The sequence below is a fragment of the Mastigoproctus giganteus genome, chromosome 5, assembly GCF_048544385.1.
Source record: "Mastigoproctus giganteus isolate SK-2022 chromosome 5, ASM4854438v1, whole genome shotgun sequence".
Classification (NCBI taxonomy): Eukaryota; Metazoa; Arthropoda; class Arachnida; order Uropygi; family Thelyphonidae; genus Mastigoproctus; species Mastigoproctus giganteus.
The window spans coordinates 19928239-19941378 of record NC_143579.1 but is presented as its reverse complement, the minus strand read 5'-3'; positions in this window follow the sequence as shown (position 1 = coordinate 19941378).

The window sequence follows — 13140 nt, the reverse complement described above, 5'->3', positions numbered from 1 at the left end:
AATATATTTCATTACATAATTTTTCAGAAAAAAGCACGATTAAACAAGATCTATTATGGTGTGGTAAGTAAAAGATATTTTCTAGTTATTTTTTTAGTAATTTGTTTAAAAATTTTTAATAGTAAACTTAATATTCAGAGCAAACAGTATTTTTAAATTTAACTAGTTTTCTCCACAAATAGAAAAACCAATCGCAATTATGAAGAAGGAAACTTGAACGGAGAAAAACACAACATCATATTGAGTTCGATCTTTCCTTCAATTATAATTAAGGAGTCATAAAAACTCCCACGAGTATGAGAAATTTCCCGCAAGGGAGACTGAAATATATTTCATTACATAATTTTTCAGAAAAAAGCACGATTAAACAAGATCTATTATGGTGTGGTAAGTAAAACATATTTTCTAGTTATTTTTTTAGTAATTTGTTTACAAATTTTTAATAGTAAACTTAATATTCAGAGCAAACAGTATTTTTAAATTTAACTAGTTTTCTCCACAAATAGAAAAACCAATCGCAATTATGAAGAAGGAAACTTGAACGGAGAAAAACACAACATCATATTGAGTTCGATCTTTCCTTCAATTATAATTAAGGAGTCATAAAAACTCCCACGAGTATGAGGAATTTCCCGCAAGGGAGACTGAAATATATTTCATTACATAATTTTTCAGAAAAAAGCACGATTAAACAAGATCTATTATGGTGTGGTAAGTAAAAGATATTTTCTAGTTATTTTTTTAGTAATTTGTTTAAAAATTTTTAATAGTAAACTTAATATTCAGAGCAAACAGTATTTTTAAATTTAACTAGTTTTCTCCACAAATAGAAAAACCAATCGCAATTATGAAGAAGGAAACTTGAACGGAGAAAAACACAACATCATATTGAGTTCGATCTTTCCTTCAATTATAATTAAGGAGTCATAAAAACTCCCACGACGATGAGAAATTTCCCGCAAGGGAGACTGAAACATATTTCATTACATAATTTTTCAGAAAAAAGAACGATTAAACAAGATCTATTATGGTGTGGTAAGTAAAAGATATTTTCTAGTTATTTTTTTAGTAATTTGTTTACATATTTTTAATAGTAAACTTAATATTCAGAGCAAACAGTATTTTTAAATTTAACTAGTTTTCTCCACAAATAGAAAAACCAATCGCAATTATGAAGAAGGAAACTTGAACGGAGAAAAACACAACATCATATTGAGTTCGATCTTTCCTCCAATTATAATTAAGGAGTCATAAAAACTCCCACGAGTATGAGGAATTTCCCGCAAGGGAGACTCAAATATATTTCATTACATAATTTTTCAGAAAAAAGCACGATTAAACAAGATCTATTATGGTGTGGTAAGTAAAATATATTTTCTAGTTATTTTTTTAGTAATTTGTTTACAAATTTTTAATAGTAAACTTAATATTCTATTTGCATTTATGTTAAAAATCTGTATTTTAAATTTTAAGCGGAAAACAACTTATTCGTTTACAACCGTTATTTTGAAATTCTTACTGGAATTTAAATATTAGCAACTTTTTCGTAGCTGTGGTATAAATCTCTCATTTTCTTTTAAGTGTTTTTTTTTTTATTTTTTGAGACTGGGTCATTCCTTCCTTTAAGTCACTTACTGTTCCAGTTAGTTATTTCAGAACTTGGTAGAAAGCTGGAGAAGAGTAAAATTGTGAAAATATTGTTTTAATATCATTTTTGATATTATTTTGAATAATCACGACGAAACCTCGTGAAGGTGACATTTATCTCGGGCAGTAGTTAGCGATGTTCATAGTTTGCTCAATTTTTGTGGCCAAATTTGATAGAAATTTTAAAAGAATTTTAAAATCGGACGGAAGTAAATAATAGATTACAAACCGTTATATATTTCTGAAATGGTTTGTATCAAAGAAACGTTTAATATGAAAATATTTATGCGTTAGCAAATTAACAATTTCATTGAATTTTTCAGACTAATGTGTTTTCTAATTTTCAGCAGAATTTTTAAAATAAATTTAAAGTAAATTTAAAATTTTTTGGAATGTAGTAGTAAATAACACTTTCTAAATATGTATATGGTTTTCACATTTTCAAGACTATTTATTAAAATTATTTAAAACTATCTTTTAAATTTTGCAACGATTATTTAACAGGCAGAAAATTATGGCTGGCGCATGTTTAATATTTTGCTCATCTAACCGTTTTCTGATAACAAAAAATGGACGGAACTAAGTTCTTCCTATTCTATGTCTATAATTACTTTTCTCGAAAGTAACAGTAAAAAAAAAAGATACACTTTTGTTACAATGCAATAACTATTGTAATCCATTAAAAACACGTGATATTATGGGTAAACGTCAAGAATGTCCGAAAAGTTTTTCAAATATTACGAAGAAAATTTACACTTAATGTTGTAAGCACCGACATTTTTGTAACAGGAGAGCCAGGAGTGTAGGGTGTAGAGTTGCTTCGGTTGAATATCGCTCTCTGGATTTGGAAATCCGTTAAGAAATTAAGATTGAGACTGGCCGTTTGAAGACAATACAGGAAATTCTGCGTATTCTATGAAAGAGGCAGAAAACGGCGGTCGAAGAAACAAATGAGAAAGAAGCGAAGTTGGTTCTGATAATTTGAAGTTTGTCAGCAAAAGGAAGTTGATTGTTTCTAGCACGGTTCTGAAGAGAGATCGGTATTTATAGTAGCCAACTGAGAAGAAAAGTGCCAATGGTAGTATCTATGAAATTTCATAAAATACAACCAGTATGCCTCTCTCTCTCTCTCTCTCTCTCATAGACATTGTAGAAGTATCGAAAACGCCTATGAGAGAGAGAGAGAGAGAGAGAGAGAGAGAGAGGTATTACATGGACACCGCCCCAAATACAACCAGTATGCCTCTCTCTCTCTCTCTCTCTCTCTCATAGACACTGTAGAAGTATCCAAAGCGCCTATGAGAGAGAGAGAGAGGTATTACATGGACACCGCCCCAAATATTGAAACAACATTAGAGAAACAGAGAAAGAATCTTTATTTACAATGTAATTATGATAATATGTACTAAATAGTGTTTTGCAATCTACGTTTACGGACACAGGACAGGGGTTTACATGAGCAGGGATCAATAAATTTCAACAATAAATGAAAAGTTGAAGAGTTTTTACAAAATCACTATACAAAGTTGTTAATCATTAACTAGAACAAAGGACTTTAAAAGCATGGAATAAATGAAAAAGATTGTCCGGGTCTTCAGGCTGAAATACATGTATGTTTAACAAAGAGCCATACATATGACTAAGTCCTTCTCCTGTTTCCAGTCATCTTACGTCATCAGCTGCAAATTATCATAATGAATCAATACAAGACCATTTTAAACGTTCAAAAAATAAAATATTCATTTATTGTTAAACCACCACCGTTGGGTTTCTTTCGATTTTCTCATGAAAGAATTACACTGCACCTAAAAATCCTCTGCTGAATGAACCAGGATCTGTTGAAATGGATAACAGCATAGGAAACAAACTAGCAACTGTTCATATTCATCCATTCGATAAAAATGTGACGATACCTCTATTAATTAATGTGTGCAAAGAGAGTCATGAAACCAAAAAGGAGATATGGGGTAGAAAGCAAAATTGTTAACAACTTGTAAAAATAAGACAGAGATAAAATTCAGTTATTTATATTTAAACTTATCCTGACTGAGAAGGGAAATGAATAGCTCCTGTTGTTTTGAATATTTACCAATGATATTGACGAAGGTATATCAGGCATAATATTGAAGTTTTCAGATGATACAAAGGTTGACAGGGTTGTTGATGACAGTAATGGCTGTGCGCCACTGCAACAGGATCTAGAAAATTTGGACAGATGGGCTCAGAAGTGGCAACTGAAGTTTAACTTTAACAAATGCAACGTACAGTACTGTATATGGATAGAAAGAAGCCCAGGGAAACGTACAAACGATGTGGTACTACACTTAGGGTGGTAGAAAATGAAGCAGATCTGGGAATAGTGCAGTTAGATATGAAGTTTTCTGAGCAATTCAAACAGGCCGCCAGAGCAGGTCATGCGGTATTGTCAATGGTATACAGGAATTTTGCTAGTAGGGAAAAGTGATTATTCCTTTGTATAAGGCAATGGGTCAGGTCAAGCCTTGAGTGCAGGTCTGGAGGCTTCATTTTTGGAAGGACGTAGAATTGCTTGAACGTGTACAGTGAAAGGCAACAAGATTGGGGAGGGGAACAAAGGGGTGCTCTTACCAAGAAAGGCTTAATTTCTGTAAATTTCAGCGGCTGGAGACTAGGCACTTGTGAAGTGATCTGATTGAGGTTTATAAGGCCTTGAATAGGTTGACACGCTGGGATTCTTACGCTTGCTAGCATTACGAATTGAAATTGGGAAAAGGCTGTTGTAGAATAGATGTTCGGAAATTTGCCTTTAGCCAACGGTTGTTAATTGCTGAAACACACTTCCATCTGTCGAGAAAGCCGATAGCTTAAATAAATTCAAGGAGAAACTGGACATTTTTAGGGGGAATAGATGTGCGATTTTTTATTTTTATTTATTGTAATTTTTTGGCTGATGCTGCATAAACTCACACGCTTGCTTTTTGCATCGAATACTCCATTACTACTACTACTACGAGGACTAAAAGTGAGGAAGAAAGAACTGAACGTTGTTGAACACCAGCATTACTGGAAAAATTAGAAGACAGAGATCTGATTGTTGAGGCCTTCGCGCGGACAGGATGAGATGTTATGGGGGCTTTGTGGTTTTGCCTCTTCTAAATTATAAATTTACTGTGTCTTGCATGAAAGCTAGAGATTCAGATAGAGGAGGTCGACAACCTACGACTTACATACATACATTTGTATTTCTAGGTAATTAAGGAGACAGTAGTTATAGTAATTAAAATGTAATTTGTAATATATTTTAAAATATTTTATAATTTTCGTAGTCAACGTTAAATTGATAATATATTTTTCATTTTTTTTTTTTACTTTTTAAAAAAATTAACAAGCATGTTACTCAGTTTTTAATGTAACTAGTTTTCGCCGCTTTGTTTTAAGAAAATAGATAATCAGAAGCATTTCTAATGAAAGATGAAATCAAAACTGAAGAATGAAGTCGATATTCAAAATTTTTCCTCCCCATTTTAACAAGTGCGTAGTTGCCTTGGCAGATAATTTTGTAAGATCGTTTTCTGCAGCTTCTTCTCTTCCCAAAGAAGACGAGTCACGTGTCGTTCTCCAACACAGGAAAAGATGACTCCACGTGGTTTTGATCTACTCTTTGAATTTTCATTAAAGAGGCAACAGTCTGCCCGCTCGAATGGATAAATTTACAGGCAGAGCGCTATAAAAACATTTTAATTTTTCATTTTCAGATCAAAAGAGCAAGATATAGGATACATTATGGTTAATTACGTAAACGTTAATTTCTAGGCACTTTTAAACATTTAATAATTATATTTTTAATAAGAAACTTTTTATTTTTCATTTTATATAAAACCTGCATTTTGAATTCTAGGTACAAAACACCTTAGTCACTTACAACCGTTTCTTTTTTCCCCACTGAAATTTAAACATTAGCAGCTGTGACGTCACTGTCGTATAAAAACAGGAATCTCTCATTTTCTCTTAAAGTAACTTTTCTTCAGAGTGGGTGATTTTTTCCTTCATATCACACGCTCCTTCAGTTATTTATTTCAAAACTCAGCATAAAGCCGGGTAAGAGTAAAATTATATATTTTTTTAATTGTTATATATTTCTGAAAAGTTTTGAAATAATTTATACACATAATATGCAGAGATCTACGCGCATGTGCACTATACAAAATTCCACATTTAAACGATTTTCATCACTAAGTTTTCAGTCTATAATGTATTTCTGTTTAATTTTCAGCAGATTTTTTTTTAAATAAACGAGATTTGTAAAATATTTATTCATTTATTGCTACAACTAAAAAAACAAACATACAATAAATATAGTAATCCATTAATGAAAGATGTAATAATGTTAAACTCAGAAGAGAATTAAAAAAAAAAAAAAAAAAAAACCTTTTTCTAGATGTGGGGTACATTGGGAATAGTTACTGGTGTTGATTATCTGGTCTTGACAGCGATCACGAATTCTTCAATCTCGGGTTAGAACGACCGGCTCTTGAGTCATGTGTTTCAAGTCGTTTTATACATGTACCGTTTATGGAGGTCATTGTAATGTCTACCATGGAATTTCTTCTTTGCCAATCCTATCTTTGATTCTGGAATCTGAAGGGAGGGATCTCCTCCTTTAGATTGAGTGGGGTATGCCGCTTGTTTATCTTGCTTATGGGCTGATAGGTTGGTGCAGTGTTTCTCTGGAAGTAATCCTTCTGCTTAGCTGTCGCTTTCTTTCGTTGCTCGATAGGGACTGTCAAGCCCCTTAATCCCTCTTTCTGAGCTATGGTCAGTCTCTTCACTGCTTCGGGTGATGTTGGCGGCTCTTATTTATTTCTTGTGTGGGCGATGGAATTATGGTCCAGTGGATGAAAAAACGTCATCGATTCGTGTTGAGTCATTTCATTGATTGTATGTATGTATTATTAATGTATGTTAACTTAGAATGGTGTGAACATTTATAATACAAATGATTGGTTACGAAGTATTATTTACAAACGGGAATAATGATTTTGTATAAAGTGAGATTTTTCTTCTCTGGAAGGCCCCTCCTCCAAGAGAATATATGTGGGTGGGACAGTCTATGTTGAGACGGGAGCTTTCCAAGTGACAGATGCTTCAGGGTAGTCAAGTTGTCTCCAGAACAACGCACACACACACACACACACACACACACACACACACACACACACACACACACACACACACACACACACACACACACACAACGAACGCAAACCACAGTCAACCACATACCAGGGCCACTGAGAGTAGTACCGTCCTGCCTAGTGACACGGAGAGGAGTTGAACTGACGTTCTAAGAGCCGCCCTTTCGATAACACATGTCCACTTATACTGGTTGTACTTCACCATTGATCCTTCAGACTCCTGGTACCTCATTCAGCCCAGATGAATGAAACCAGCAGTACCAAGAGGGAGCTCCTTGAAGAACCCTCTTAGGGGGAGAGCGAATGGATTAAACTACATTTCAGTAGTAATTTCTTCATGCACACGGAGCGAGAGATAGCTTATTAGACAAAATACGATCGTCAACTGGCTGATACTCAAGTCTTCAGAATAAAATTCGTGTTGCCCTTGTCAAAAACCCCCTCAGATGTGTATTTACTAGATCGACTGGTTATCGATGATCCATAACTTTGATATAAACTCCAAGAAAGGTATTAGGCTGGCAGACGTAAGAGATATGCTGGAATTGGCGAAAGAGGTGCTTGTACCGAATTGTATCGACATTTTTTTCCTATGTTATTCTGTAATTCTTTCTATAATACGTTTTATGTATTAGCATAATATTTAATGGTTAAGGTGGATTGGACATTTCCCAATTTTCTAACAGAAATTAGGGATGCCAGACAGTAAAGGTGCACGATGCTAAGTATATTCTTACAATGGATTGTTGATACGCCATGAGCCAAGTTGAATACTCGTTCCATAGGCGTTTCAGAGTAGTGTTAATGCTGTTGGAAGTGTAGAATTGAAAATAATTTCTGCTGAACTAGGGAAAAGTGGTGAGCATTACAAAATGTGTAATGGAATAATTTTTCGAAAGTGGTATTAATCCCCTTGCAATCGTAAAATCCTCGATATGACCATCTCTAGAAGATGGTCATATCGAGGATTTTACGTTCTTGTTATAAAATTTCAGAAGGGTTTGTCTTTCCTGATCATCATATTCTGCTTGAGTGAATACCTAGTCTGGGTATGCTTTAAGGAACGTTGCTTCGATTCATTCCATAGAATGTTGGGCTGTTGTTGCTGATTTCGTTCATTCTATAAAATTTGATTATCACTGTTATTCCAGAAGGGGGTCTGCTGCTTGATACCCATTTGAATTGTAAAAAAAACTAGGTAAAAAATATAAATTAGCTTAAAACATCGGGCATCAGCATTGTGCGGTTGCTGGAACTGTTTTATCCAAATAATATATACATGTTTTGTGTTTTTGTAGTGAAAAAATGTCTTTCGGAGAACGTTTAGGTTAGCTTTCTTGATGATGTGTCAGAACCTGCAAGGAAAGGGGGACACTTGTCAGCCAAAAAGAAATCGAAATTCAGGAAACATTACATAGCGGATCTAATGGACCCATGTGCCTCTGTGCCAACGGTGGATTTTAATGCGACGTTGTTGATGCACCCGCCTATCACCGCTGGAGTGTTCAAGAGTGCATTGAAAGAAGCCTCAACAGATGCTGTACTATTTGTATTTAAGCAATTTTTGTCAAATGTTTCCGAATTAATTTGGTTATGTATACGAAAACAACTGAAATTAAAAGCCAAGTCTACATTACTTCATTATCGTTTTCTTTGACTTTCTATAGCTTTACCTTGTGACTGCGATCTAACCTTACTGAAATATTTCACTGTATCTCTAGACTGAAAAATTGCTCATTTATTTATACGTCACTATAGATGGTTCAGTTCGACTAAGATATGTATATAAATAAGTCAAACGTTTCGTAGTATCTGCTTACCGCTTCTTCATATCTGATGACACAACGTCTCTGATATCCCAACACAATATCCTCCTTTGATATCTTGACCAGCACCTCAAATTCATCAAATTTATTTCATATATTTCTAGCATTGGTGTGCATGCAAGTATACATGCATCTGTTCTCTTATCTTTGTTACCATACTCAGCCCATGTATCTACTTGTTTGACAATGACTTCCAGCAGATCCTGAAAACCCAGCAACTTCCTTTCCGGGCTGCTGCTCATTCCAATAGCGGTGCAAGAATCACTTTCGCGGCTGCTGTTAGTCTGTGAATCCCCCTTCCCCCAAAGTAGCAGTTTTCCGACCCACCCAGCACTCCCTCGATAGCATCAAAAATAGTCTATTTAAGTGTATCCTATCCCTGTAGAAGAAGAATCACTTTCGCGGCTGCTGTTAGTCTGTGAATCCCCCTTCCCCCAAAGTAGCAGTTTTCCGACCCACCCAGCACTCCCTCGATAGCATCAAAAATAGTCTATTTAAGTGTATCCTATCCCTGTAGAAGAAGAATCACTTTCGCGGCTGCTGTTAGTCTGTGAATCCCCCTTCCCCCAAAGTAGCAGTTTTCCGACCCACCCAGCACTCCCTCGATAGCATCAAAAATAGTCTATTTAAGTGTATCCTATCCCTGTAGAAGAAGAATCACTTTCGCGGCTGCTGTTAGTCTGTGAATCCCCCTTCCCCCAAAGTAGCAGTTTTCCGACCCACCCAGCACTCCCTCGATAGCATCAAAAATAGTCTATTTAAGTGTATCCTATCCCTGTAGAAGAAGAATCACTTTCGCGGCTGCTGTTAGTCTGTGAATCCCCCTTCCCCCAAAGTAGCAGTTTTCCGACCCACCCAGCACTCCCTCGATAGCATCAAAAATAGTCTATTTAAGTGTATCCTATCCCTGTAGAAGCAGTCACTTCTGTTAACAAGAAAAGGCCACGCTGGGAAAAATTCTACCTTTGCACAATCAGTCCAGGGCCGAATTAAAGGTTTTTATTGGATTAAATGGGTAAAATGCTAACGGAGTATCGTCCAGCTGTTCGACGATACACACAAGGGGACATAAATTGGAAATATATGTATTAGCCACAGAGTTATTTATTATTTGAACAATCTGCCATCTGGTGGAATGGATATGGGAGAATAAATGTCAAGGAGATTATGGCATGTGAAAGTGAATGAATGGCGTGTTCTGGTGCCTTGCTAATGCCGTATACCAGGCATTACATTGATCATACATGTAGCCTGATGTGCAGATCTCGAGATGTAGCCTGTACAAGGCGGCAGACAATGGACGATCCAAAATTAGCTGTTCACCCGCTGTATCGGCTAAGAGAAAACCTCACAATTGAGTATTCAGATATAAACGATATCCACTTATAATTTAAATATTTCATAATAGTATTATACATGTCATTGGCTTATTATATTATTAACAATTGTGTAAACTTTTTAATCCTCTGAATCCAATAAAGCATTTATAACCTATTGCACCTGTAAATAGCTTTCAATCCCAGCACAACTGATCGTATTGAGGCTATCGAGTTATAGACAGTAATGTAAATTGCCTGCATGAAACTAAGATGTTTTAAGAAGCTAAACTGATTTAGATAATGCAATAGTGTTAATGCTGGCAGTAATACAAACTATGCCCTCACAACCAGATGCTCTGGTAATAGACTACTTACGAACACATAAACTTGCAATATATTTAATTATCGTATCGGCCTGCTTGATTGTAATGCACTGAGAACCAAATCGTTGAAAATGCAAAGGTTGTTTCTGAGCAGCTAAAACTGCCGCATTATATAATCACATTTAATTATGCTGGTAGCAAAAACCCATGAAACCAACACCAGTAGCTCATTTTAAAACATTCGCATAAAATATCAACAAATATGGCTACAATGGATTTATTTCTGTGCTTGCTAGTTTCCTCGGAAAATTTTTATTCGAATTCCTCTTTACCTTTATAAACTGTACCACACTTTCGAAATTTTCATAAGAATTTTTAATCTTGGCTCCCACTTTTTTGGCACAACTTATATAAGTAGTTTGCTCAGAATTTCACTGTAGTAGAGCACTTGAAACTAGTGCTTATTTGAAACTATTGGGGAAGAACCAACACAGCATGCTTATCTGTAGATACAGAAAGATATGATTAATTTGGGTACTACAGTTGTCGGGATCGGCGTGCAGATAAAGACATTCTCTTCACAATGAATGTGGACCTGTTGAAAATGATGAAACGAAACGAAAACGTGTGAGAATGGGTCTATATGTAAATTGTGTAAGCACAATAATGAAATCACAAAGAAAATATGGGTAGCAGTCAAAAATGTAGGAACTTGAGAAAATCGGTCTTAGAGAAAATTTATATTTAGTCTAAAAATTACTAACTTCAGTGAGAGGATCATTGAGCTACAAGGCTTAAATCGGACATTAGTAAAAACTTAAACAGATGTCCCATAGTTTTTAAAAAGTGTGATGAATGGGGATACGAAAAGTATGTAGTGTTAGGAAAGCGTTTGTCGATCAATAAATCGCTGCCTGATCTCTTACCCAGAAATATCCTCAACATCGATGGGACAACGCTGATCTATCTGCCACTTACCTGTAAGTTCCCACCTTGTCTAAAAGCTGAGACTTTCAAAGATGCTACTGAACCTTCTGTTGATACCATTTGTTCGAAAGTCGTGCGAAATCTGCAAAATTCTGTGAAGGAAACATTTTTGCACTTGAGAAACGAGCATTACAAAGTAGATTAAATCTTGGTGGCTAAAGCAATACATGAAGGAAAAAAAGTGAATATCATAAATTGAAAATTTTCTGATTTTATTTTTCATCCGAACTGGTTGAGATAGTTTTCAGATTCCATGAGAATATTATTAATTGAAGCTCTTATTATGAGAAGATCATCATATGGAGAAATTGGTGTGAGGAGCTTCATTTCTGCACAACATAAAGTATCATGCCTGGACTCAACAAGAGGAAAAGGTATTTACCAAATCAGTATACAAAGTGGCTAATATTTAATTAGAAAAAAAGGCCTTTAAAAGCATGTAATAAATGAAAAATGCTGTCCACGCCTTCAGGCTGAAATATATGCGTATGTTTAACAAAAAGTCATTCATACGAGTAAGGTTTTCTCCTGTTTCTACTGATCTTACGTCACCCGATGCAAATTATATTAATGAATAATGCAAGTCCATCTTGTAAGACCATTTTAAACGTTAAAAAATAATATATTCATTTATTAAAAAAGTATTACCGCTGGGTTCCATACGGTTTTCTGATGAAAGAACTACACTGTAACTAAAAATTCTCTTCTGAATGAACGAAGATCTGTTGAAATGGATTAAAGAAAAGGAAACGAATCAGCAACCGTTCGTATTCATCCATGCGATCAAAATGTGAGGATGCCTCTATTAATTAATGTGTGTAAACAGAGTCATGGAATCAAAAAGGAAATATGGGGTGTTGCAAGCAGAATTGTTAGGAACTCGAAAAAAGAAGTCAGAGAAAATTCGGTTAGCTATTATTAGACTTAACATGACTGACAAGGTGAATGAATAGCTAAGTCCACGACTTAAATTGGACATAGTTAAAGCCTTAAGGAGATGCATATAGAAGTTAAAAAGAGTGTGTCTAAATAGAGATTTTACTAGGGATAATGGTATGTTTGTAGTTTAGAGTGACATTGATAAGTAACAAATTTTTCGATCAATGAATTGCTGTCTGATCTCAAACAGGAATATGTTGCTGAAAAATGTTTTGTAGTCCAGACAATACTCATCTATGTGACATTTATCTAAAATCTAAGCCTGTGAAAGATTCGCTTAAGAAATCGATAGATGTCAGATTTTACTGATTAAAGAATATTTTTGCTAATTTTTATTAATACATAAATTATTAAAACTTTAAAAACAAAATGCTGTATGTTTTTTAATGAAAATCCCAAAAACGAGAGGTATTAGAATCTATAGTATTTAGTACCATCCATTGGTTGGAGGTTGAGAAGATGAAAGAAGATATTTGCTGACTTCAACTTCTGTTGACTGTATTTTTCAAAAAATAGGTTTAGTTTAATTTTCGGTTTAATTTTCGGTTTAATTTTTAGTTTAATTTTCTAATGAATGGTAGCTTCTGTAAGTTAGAAATAAAGTTGTGATTAAATTGTATACAACAGTGGTTGGGCTTCGGGTGCTATACTACAGCTAAAGAAATTCTCCTCACAATGAACGTGGACGTATTGAAAAGGATTAAAACGGAAGGAAAGAAAACAGGACCACTTCGTATTAATCTGTGCGATATAAAAGTATGAGAATAGGTCTATTAGTTAAATTGTGCAAAATAGAATAATGGAATCAAAGCAAGGAAATATGAGTAGCAATTAAAAAACGTAAGAACTTGAGAAAAGCGGTCTCAGAGAAGATGTTTTCATTCTAATAATTACTAACTTCAGTGAGAAGACCATTTAATGGCTA